The 10,194-nt window shown below is 45.1% G+C and overlaps 1 non-coding gene across 1 annotated transcript; it reads right to left on the reverse strand.

The window, feature by feature from the left end:
• Positions 1 to 1,494: 1,494 nt before the first annotated feature.
• Positions 1,495 to 1,567, reverse strand: Trnai-gau (transfer RNA isoleucine (anticodon GAU)). The gene has a single exon. It is a non-coding gene; the product is annotated as a tRNA-Ile (tRNA).
• Between the last annotated feature and the right edge of the window lie 8,627 nt (positions 1,568 to 10,194).

Genomic DNA, 10,194 nt, shown 5'->3' on the forward strand with positions numbered 1-10,194 from the left:
GGAATGTGCGTGAAAAGATTACTACGTCATCCATGTACGCCATAACGAAATTGTATTTCGCATCGCCAAGAACTCGTCCATCACTCGCTGAAAACTAGCGGAGGAATTAGACAGTCCAAAGGGCAGTCGGACAAATTCAAATAATCCCCTGTGACAGCAAAGGCTGTTTTCTCAACATCATCCGGTGTTATCGGAATCTGCAGGAATTCTCTACTGCGGTCCAAAGTTGTAAACACGTGGGCTGATCCCAACGAATACATGGTCGAATCTATTCAGGGAAAAGGGTACGAATCTCTTACCGTCACCTCGTTCAGTCGGCGGTAATCCACGCACAACCTTGCGGTTCCATCCTTTTTCGGCGCAAGAACCGCCGGAAAAGCCCACGGGCTGCGGGAAGGTCTCACAGCACCGGTCTCGATCATTTCATCCAGCGCAGCATCGAGGAGCTTCGCTTATGCACGCTCAAAGGCCGAGGATTACATCGCCAGGGCCTTGCGTCTCCGGTTTCTATCCGGTGCTCCAATGCATGGGTTAGAGCTGGTCTCTCTGTGAACATAGAGGAGAATGGCCGCAAATGCTTTAGCGAGCATGCGTCGCTGGTCTGGGCTTCCTGGAAATCGTTTCAGGGCGTCCTCCAAAACAGCGGGTACGACCGTCGCTGTTAGGTGTTCCACTCCGGAAAATAGCTCTACGGGCATAGATTGTGCAGCTCCGGAATCCTAGGTCTCCTCACCAGTCCGGTTCTGCTCCGTTTCCGGCGGTGTCCACTACATGAAGGGGTAGAAAGTAGTACCGCTTGCATGCTGGTAGCCTCCGTGACGTAAGTCCAGGACGAGTCCCATCCTGATATTGAAGTCTCGTCCCAGGATCATCAGTCCCGCCAATCCGGGCAGGTAGATGAAGTGTTGTCTGACACGTTGTCCATCGACGGTCAAGGTGAGACGTACTGCTCCTCCGGCTGGTACCAGTGCATCTGATGCAAGCCTTAGGCAGGTCCTGGTTGTCCGTACGGAAATGTTCCGCTCCCGGCACCAATCATGGATGGTGTCACCTATCAGGGATACAGCCGCTCCAGTGTCCACCAAAGCTGCAACGTTACCTTACCCAGAACGCGCGCCACGATAAACGGTCCGATGTTCCATATGTCATCCTGCGCTCGACATGCGAGCGGGACCGAGGCCACTACGTTACCAGACAAGAGAGCATGGTTAGCATTCGCTTGCCTCTTATCGATGTTTTCCGTGGCGGACGACAGAACTGAGTCATTCCCAATAACCGCCGGCGTCCCGGGTTTCCCTGCGCGGGTTGTCTGGGGGTGGTAGTGGTCTGTTGCGGACAGTTCCGACGAAAATGACCACGTTCGCCGCAACCGTAACAACGGACATGAGAGAACCTATGTTCTGAGACTGGAACAACATAGAAGGGGCAATCACATACAAGGCCTCAAGTTGCCTAAGAAATTAACGATGAAAGATGAAAGTCACAGAAAAGGTTAGCCAGCTGTAGGACTCGAACCCACATCTTCTGGATTATCGGTCCAGGGCTCTACCAATTGAGCTAAGCTAACAAGCCTTCTCAGCGACTTCCAGGGTGCGTCATCTGAAGGGACAAACCAGTCGCTCGCTCTCACTCATCCTCCTTTCACTCCTACATTTTTGCACACTTATACACACATTCATACGAACAGTGATCGACGCAAGCGGCAAATGTTGAACATGAGAGAACCTATGTTCTGAGGCTGGAAAAACGTAGAAGGGACAATCACATACAAGGCCTCAAGTTGCCTAAGAAATTAACGATGAAAGATGAGTTCGAAAGATGAGAGAAAGACGAGTTCGAGTCCTACAGCTGGCTAACCTTTTCAGTGACTTTCATCTTCCATCGTTAATTTCTTAGGCAACTTGAGGCCTTGTATGTGTTTGTCCCTTCTGTGTTGTTCCAGCCTCAGAACATCAGTTCTCTCATGTTCAACATTTGCCGCTTGCGTCGATCGCCGTGGTATGAATGCGCGTATGAGTGTGCAAAAATGTAAGAGTGAAAGGAGGATGAGTGAGAGAGAGTGACTGGTTTGTCCCTTCAGATGACGCACCCTGGAAGTCGCTGAGAAGGCTTGTTAGCTTAGCTGAATTGGTAGAGCCCTGGACCGGTAATCCAGAAGATGTGGGTTCGGGCCCCACAGCTGGCTAACCTTTTCAGTGACTTTCATCTTTCATCGTAACAATGGGGTTGTGTTCCAGGGTTATTACCTGCCCGAGAGTCGCGCCTGTCCTGTCGCGGTGCATGCCGTGCACAGGGTGTCGAACCGAAACGTTTTTCATTCGTGTTTTCGTTCCGGTTACATCATAAACGACCCGGTACCGGTACGTGCAAGCCCGCGACTTCTGGTGCGGCGTGCGATGTTCCTACTAAACAGCGAAGGTGGACCAGGTCTAGGCGGGCCTAATTCCTCCCCTGGAGGCATGAAATTCCTCCCCAGGGGGGAATTCCTTCCCGGTTGAGAACCACTGAGCTAGACAATAGCATCCCAGCAAACACATATGATTCCCAGATCATCCCGTTTTCATCTTATGGGCCTCATCGGGATTAGTAGATTCATGCGTGGTCCCCCGGATCTCCGGGAGCGAGCAATAGGAAATCGCCCCATATTCATCCCTGTGAGAACTGCCTGCGAGCATGCAGACGCCGCGAACCCTCCGCGCCTCCAACTGCGCTTGCGCGGTACTCAACTGCGGCTGCATTTCGTAACATTACTATCTATCTGGTCCTTAATGTGATCGTTACCAAACATGATGTAAAATTTATTCGTTCATAAAATGTATTTCATTCTTCATGTTTTTACGTAGCAACATCCAGAATTTTGTGGTTTTAATGAAGGTGCGCGCTTTGCGCTACTTCTAGGCGGCCAGTGGGAGTGAGGTTCAAACCAGGGTGTCGAACCGAAACGTTTTTCGTTCCGGTTACATCATAAACGATCCGGTACCGGTTCTGCTCCAGAGCAAAAAAATAACGGTTCATACCGGTTTTTAACCGGTTCCGGTTCTGCTGGGAATATTCATCCCCACAAAAAAAAATCGATGTTACAAAATGTAAACTCGTTTATTCCGCATACATGGTATTTAATATTAATAGACAGCTGTGAACTTGGTAGCTCCTGGTTCCTGTAGGTTACTGTCTGTTCAAATGGGCTTTCTCCTTCCTTGAAGCACATGCTACAAAAGGACTTATTTGGCGTGATCTCATAAGTAAAGTACTTTCTTGCTGGGTTGGAGCGATCGCGTCCCATCCTAATGTCTGTTGCTACTGTCTAGCCAGCAAGCACCATCCCACGAGTACGACGCAAATCGAGGAACACCCTCACTCACAAACACGCTCGACGGTTCCGTTTTATTTTCTTCGTGTCCTGTCCACAAAAGAGTTGCCACTTCGCACGGGCTTGCCATCGCGTATACGTAAATGTACTCAACTTAGCTGTTCTCAAACAAGGGACGCGTTGCGCGACATTACCGATAAAGACCCGTTATGCAGCTGCCTTGGGTCGCTGTTTAGTTGAGGAGAGTTTGCGAGGTTCAAATTAAAACGAACACTACGGCACACTTCTCGAGAGTCACATGTACCTCTAAGTCTGTGTGCGTGCGCGAACGATAAACCATTACAACGGGAGCCTAAGGGTCATAGTATACCGACATACATTCCACCGTAACCGCAACCCTCGTATAGTACCCATGACATGACTTCAGAGCATACGACGTCTGTTTCATTCGCCTATCCGTAGTCCAAACCGGCGAAGTTTTTTCTTGGACCGAAAACCGTTAAATATATTTTTCGGTTTCCGTCCTGAGCGAAAAAAACGTATACGGTTTCGATTCCGTTCCGGTTCGCACCAAAATAGCGTTTTCTTTCAGTTTTCGGTTTGCTCCGACACCCTGGCCGTGCATCATCGGCTTCGCGCTCGCGCGGCTCTGCTTGTGCCGACCTCGGTCGGTTCCTTTGCTCATATGCAAACGGATTTAAAGAACGATATACCAGTCCAGTGGATGAACCGCCGTGAATTCCAATAGTCCCGCGGGGGTTTAGTTCCGCGTCTAGCGACTGGCTCGGCCCGTTCCATGCGCAGCTAGGCTCCAGTGTTTGTTCCGGCTTAGGCGGTGGGCGGTACTGCAATTCCGCAAACAAATATGCTTGGATGACACGGGCTTCTTTAGCGAGGTCATCAAGTGAAGAAAAGCTTTGCCGCTGCAAATAAGGCTTAAAACGAGGGTGACTTTGGCGAATAGCGCGGGCCAGTTTATCGCTTTCTGCGTGAGCGGTGCAGCTCTGCGATACAGCTCGTGGATTGCCCGGGGTATATTCCAACAGGCTGTCCCTGTCGGAAAAAAACATAAGGAATTATTTATGTGAAAGCTCATAAAAGTTCTATATGTGTTTATTGAATGAGCATTCATAGCATTCATTGGCATATGTGCCTGTATGTGACCTTATGTGCAGTGCTCATAAGGTCACATACAGGCACATATTGCTTATGAGCATTCCAAACACTTCTGGTGAGGTTCACAACAGGAAAAGGCGTTCTCAAATAAAGAATACTTTTTATTGCACATATGTCCCCCCCAAAAAAATTGCAAATTGGAGCGAGTTTAGTTATCCGCAGCTTGACTTGAATTCTCAGCCGAAGCTTGATTATTTTTGCTTCTGCGTAGGTCCCTCAAAATCCCAGCAAGGTGCTGCTTGACTTTTTTGGCACGTAACTCTGGTGACACATCTGTCGGCTTGTTTTCCACATACTCTGAGAAAGCGTATGTAAGATAGCACACAAACTGTGTTACAACAACATAAACAGTGCCTTGGGTTTGAGGGCGAGGGAAACACTGAGAGTGACTGTGATGTGTGCTTCTCATCTTCTCTTTTACCTTAAAGTCACGAAAATCGCAACACTGTCAAGTCAACGCTGCCTGCCCAGCCTATACCACACACACACAGCTAGAATGGCACATACACAACCTCATTCATGAGACCCTTGGTCTTGAGGTAGTTCGTCTGTTATCAGGATCAAGCATCAAGCGTAATGAGGATGCTTTTAGTACACATTTTAGGAGTGCCACAGAGCTGGGGCAATGGCATGGGCAAGATGCACCTGGATCTCCACTCTCAGATGCTCCCCTTTTGTTTTTAATTGAAGCTCTCATGTCACGCAGTAGAATAATAAGCAGCAGCTTAAATTGGAAGGAAGTGTTTAAGACAGCACCATGAACACAGCTTCAAACTGTCATGATCGATCCCTCTTCTTATGGACTGAACTAAACATAACATAGCTTAATAATAATTGTAGAGATCACTACGGATTAGGAAGTTAGGTCGGGAATGAGGTCCTCAAGGCGCCTTGGCAAGGTTAATAAGCAGTTTCCTAAAAATGTATTTTCTTACCAGCCCTTTATGGGGGTGTTGGGTGTTATACACCTTTAAAATTTCTTGGCTGTGAACCCCTACCTGTTCTACATTCTCACTTCAATCCTGGCCAATTTCAATAAAACAATTTTTTTTGCCAATTTTTCTTCAAATTCGTATTTCAGCTGCAGCAGGCCAGGCATTCTTCTTTGTTCTCAAGTGCTCTGTGTGAAAGAGTTACTGGAAAACTTCAATAAAACCGAGGCATAATTAGAAAAAGTTTTTTGTCCTCCACTTTTTTCCTCCATTTTTTGTCCTCCACATACATATAGCAAACATTAAAATGAAGTAAAACACTCCACCTGCTGCCAACACAAACCACAACCACATATTCCTAGGAAAATTGCAATGTCAAAGCTGTGCTTCAACCAGTGTGTAGGTTTCGCGGTAAAGTCCTATTTTGGCTGAATGCTACACGTGTTCACTCAAAAATATATTGAAGTCCATAATGTTTGGTAGGCAGCCGAGAAAACATGAACAAGAGTGAGTAAAAGCACAGACAGGATGCGGCAGCAATGAACTTTCAACTACACAGAAAATTCACTTTTGTACCAAAGGGATTAAAATTCACATGCCAATGCAACAGCATTGTAATCTTTGGGACTGAGAAGCACAGTGAGGCGTGCTTACTTGATATAGCCTGTAGCTTTTGAGGCCTTAAAGCCTCCTTCGCGCTGCTTCCTTCATTTGCAAATCGCCGACAAGCAGTCCCAGTGACGCTGCGGTTCAGCAAGTTACTCACATCCCACAAAGCCCGCGCCATATCCTTGCAGAATGCAGCGTCGCTTCTTGCTTTTAAAATCGACGTGAATCTGTCAGATTGTAGGAAAACATTGTTTCCCAGATGAATCTGCAAGAAGTTGAGTGAACCTAAGCATTATAAATGTATAAACATGCATAGAAGGGCAACAATAAAGCACCAAAAACTTGAACTAGTAATTAGTAATGAGAGATGTCTGAAGTAAAATCTGTTTCTGAATCTTTCAACGGCGACCCTGAAGTATTGTGCAAAATAAAGCAGTGCAAGCATTTATGTTTTTTCTTGCTCATGAAGAAGAATAGTGCTATATGTTCGGCTTATAGCTGTAGGAAGCCTATTTTCATTTGTTTGAATTTCTGTTACCAAATTCTCATTTTTGTAACCATGGGGTTGAAGGTACTGCCCCTGGTGCCTCATGCTCACTTATTTTTTGTGTAAGTTCTATACATAGTGAGCATTCAGAATGTGATAAAAAATAAATGCTTTTTCCTATACGGGGTTCTTCACGTAATGTGCTATAAGTTTTAAAATAAGAAGATAAATAAGTTACAGTGTCCAAACACTTTTTCCATGCCTGCCAAACAAGAGAGATTGTGTACAACCACATACACTACAATAACAAGCATAATCCCATGTGACGGCTCAAGCAAGGGCTAAAACCGTAATTGTGAGGCATACGAAGTGATTCTTGCCTCGAGTTGCCTTGGACGAATGAATGGAGCGGCCATAAGAATGCGGTGACACAGCTCTTCATGTTTTTACTTGGTAGTTTAAGATAACACCTCGCTAACTAGGTTAGGTTAGGTTGGGTTAGGCTAGGTTAGGTTAGGTTGGGTTAGGTTAGGTTAGGTTGGGTTAGGTTGGGTTGGGTTGGGTTAGGTTGCGTTGGGTTGGGTTGGGTTAGGTTAGGTTAGGTTAGGTTGGGTTAGGTTAGGTTAGGTTGGGTTGGGTTAGGTTAGGTTGGGTTAGGTTAGGTTGGGTTGGGTTGGGTTGGGTTCGGTTGGGTCCGGTTGGGTTCGGTTCGGTTGGGTTGGGTTGGGTTGGGTTGGGTTAGGTTAGGTTAGGTTAGGTTGGGTTAGGTTGGGTTAGGTTAGGTTAGGTTCTGTTACATGCCTCTTTGGCTTTGGGAGGCATGGCTTTGCCTCCACAGGCATGACTTTGACATAATTGCTTTGTGCCGTGATAAAGGGTACTATGACTGTGTTCGCAGTACCATTTAAAACGTTGGCACCTATAGAGCTAGATTGCAGCCCCCTATTGTGTGCAGATATTCTGATGCCTGCAGAGCTGTAAGCTGTTCTTCCTGGTGAAAGAAAGCTTGAAGACTGCATACGTTGTGCCTCATTGCCAAACAGATACGGTTGGAGAAGAAATTACTGGACATAAAGCAAAGTGAGGCATGCTCCACCCAGGCCACAAGGAGGGACTATTACTTTGAGCCACCTGCTGTTAATGCGGCAAAAACACCTATTTCCACTGAAAGAAAGACTGTGGGCTTTTTTTTTTCTGTTGTGTTTGAAGAGCACACGAGATCATAATAAATTGTTTCCAAAAGCTCTTACGTCGCATTCTGACAAAATCTGATCCAATCTGGTCAGCTGATGCTGTAAGATCTACAGAAAACACATGCCAGCAGATTCTGAACATGCTATAGGAGAGGGTATGCCCTTGAAATTATGAGATTTGTTCACTTTCCTGATGACTTCAGGTATGTGAAAACAATCATAAATGTTGACAAAGCTGTTACGAAGCAGCGACTGCAACTAATCTGCAGAACTGGGCAGAACAGTTGAATGCAAAATTTGTTCAAAGTGTGCTATAGCGTCATACAGATGGGGTATGAATGAGCTGACGAAACATTTTTCTTGCGTAAGAACAAATACACCTGTGGGTTCTCAAAATGGAAAAGCACAGTGTCGATTTTCGCAGGAGAGAGCCACAAAGGCATCTTTTTGTTTCTTTTTTGCTTCCTAGATAGCCTCAACTGACGAACAAGCTGCAGCACATTATGGTGACATTTTTTAAAATTTTCTTAAAGAAAAATAAACCTGTAGATTTTCAATATGTTACAGGAGAGGACTAGCTATACAAATAAGGGAAGGTTTCTTTTAGACTACCTATATGTGAATATACTATCTGAAAAAAAAAAGTAATTTTTTGCAAGTGCTTGATATTCTCAAACACTTCGATAAAGAATGAATATAGATCAGCTTGATATTTTTTATGTGAAGCTAATCATAAGCAATCAGGTACAAGCATAAATAATCTGGGGCTCCTTAAAGAATGCTAATTTGTCAGAAATTTATCGTAAACTTGACCCAAAATGTGCTCCGTTGTTGAGTTCTCACCACGTCACCAGATTTATTCTCGTTCCACATGCCCTTTGGGATGGCAGACCCGTGCTTCCCCTCTAACACCAGGCAGGGAAAGCGCACAAATGATGTATATGTAGATGTCAGAAGGAAGCTCGTAAGGGACAACTTCATATTTCGGCACAGTTTAACGTGCCCCCATTGTTCAAGAAAACAAAATGATGATTTACATTCGATATATGCATCGTCTAAAAAATGCACACAATTTTTTTCAGTGATATTTAACAGAGTCAAGCTACATCTCTGGCTGGTTTTGGCTGGAATAGCCCAGGTTGACAGTTACACAAGCTGATGTATGTCAGCACTGAAAATATAAAGGAAAAAAGGCAATTTAAAATGCCTCACTCAATTTACTACTTTTCATAGCTTACACCTTGGCAGGTGTTTTTTATCCTAAACTGGTTTCATTGCCAAAATCAACGAGAATGACCGTCATCACATTAACAAGATTCAACTAACTGTATACCAAGTAATATCAAACATGTGCTTACTTTTTCTGCAATCAAGATGTGAATTACATTGTTGAGTTGCAGGCTTCAGTGAAAAATCACTGCTTGTGATGTCACTGCTGAGTGAGTCGTGGCACTGCTAGTGACGCAACATGTGATTCCAGTGTCTTTCACCCAGAATCAATGCGCTTGCATGATGCACTTATGAAGGGTAATTTCATGTGTGCCGATCAACATACTGCAGTGCTACTGCTAATTAACAATATAGTTTGTGGCTGTGGAGCACACTCATATTCAGTATGCCATGTGAACTAGAGGAGCATTTTCTGCCATAAACATTAGATGCGCGAAGACCCCAAAAAATGTAAGCGCTGTTTACGTGCATTTGACAACCTGCATTTTTATTACTGAGAGGCTCTCTTCGTAGCTAGAGGGTAAGGGTGCTGGCAATGTGGCACATGTTCATAAGATGTAGAACCAGAGACACAGAAAAAAAAATGACAGCATATCATGATCTCAATCATGTCATTTTGTCCGTGTTTCTGTCTCCTGTTCTGCATTTGTTAATCTTTTTGTGTAGTTGCTGGATTTTAGCCCAACAGCAGGGGTCAGCAATTAGAGAACATCCAGAACATGCAAGTCATACATTTCCTGATTCTCCGCATTCCTAATTCAAGTAACGTTGAAGAAGTAACCATGCGAAGAAACAATACAACAGTGAAGCTGGCCTGAGTACACTACAATATGTCACATGTAACAATATACAGTACGCCTCAGTGTTTCCCAAACCATGTGTCAGGACCGCCATTGAGGTCGCGATAGCCCAAACGGGGCCCAAGAGAAAGCAGATGTGAAGTGAGCGCAATATGCCACAAAAGCAAGGAAACTATCTCGCTACAACTGCATTGTATTGAAGTTGTTTTACAAAAATGCAAGTTCAGTTCAGCGCACAATCAGTCGGGAAACAAGCTAACTCGCAGCAATGCTTTCAATCCAAGTATGTCGCAGTATTCCTCACTGTATCATGACGAGAACCTGGACCTACATTAGACGCTACTTGCACGCACTAGTATAACAGTCATATTTATTTATTTATTTCGAGAACCCCAAGGGTGCGGAGGATATTACATAGGGGTGGGAACTGGAGCGTAAGATACATTCACAGCAACTT

The sequence above is a fragment of the Ornithodoros turicata genome, chromosome 3 (assembly GCF_037126465.1).
Source record: "Ornithodoros turicata isolate Travis chromosome 3, ASM3712646v1, whole genome shotgun sequence".
Taxonomy (NCBI): Eukaryota; Metazoa; Arthropoda; class Arachnida; order Ixodida; family Argasidae; genus Ornithodoros; species Ornithodoros turicata.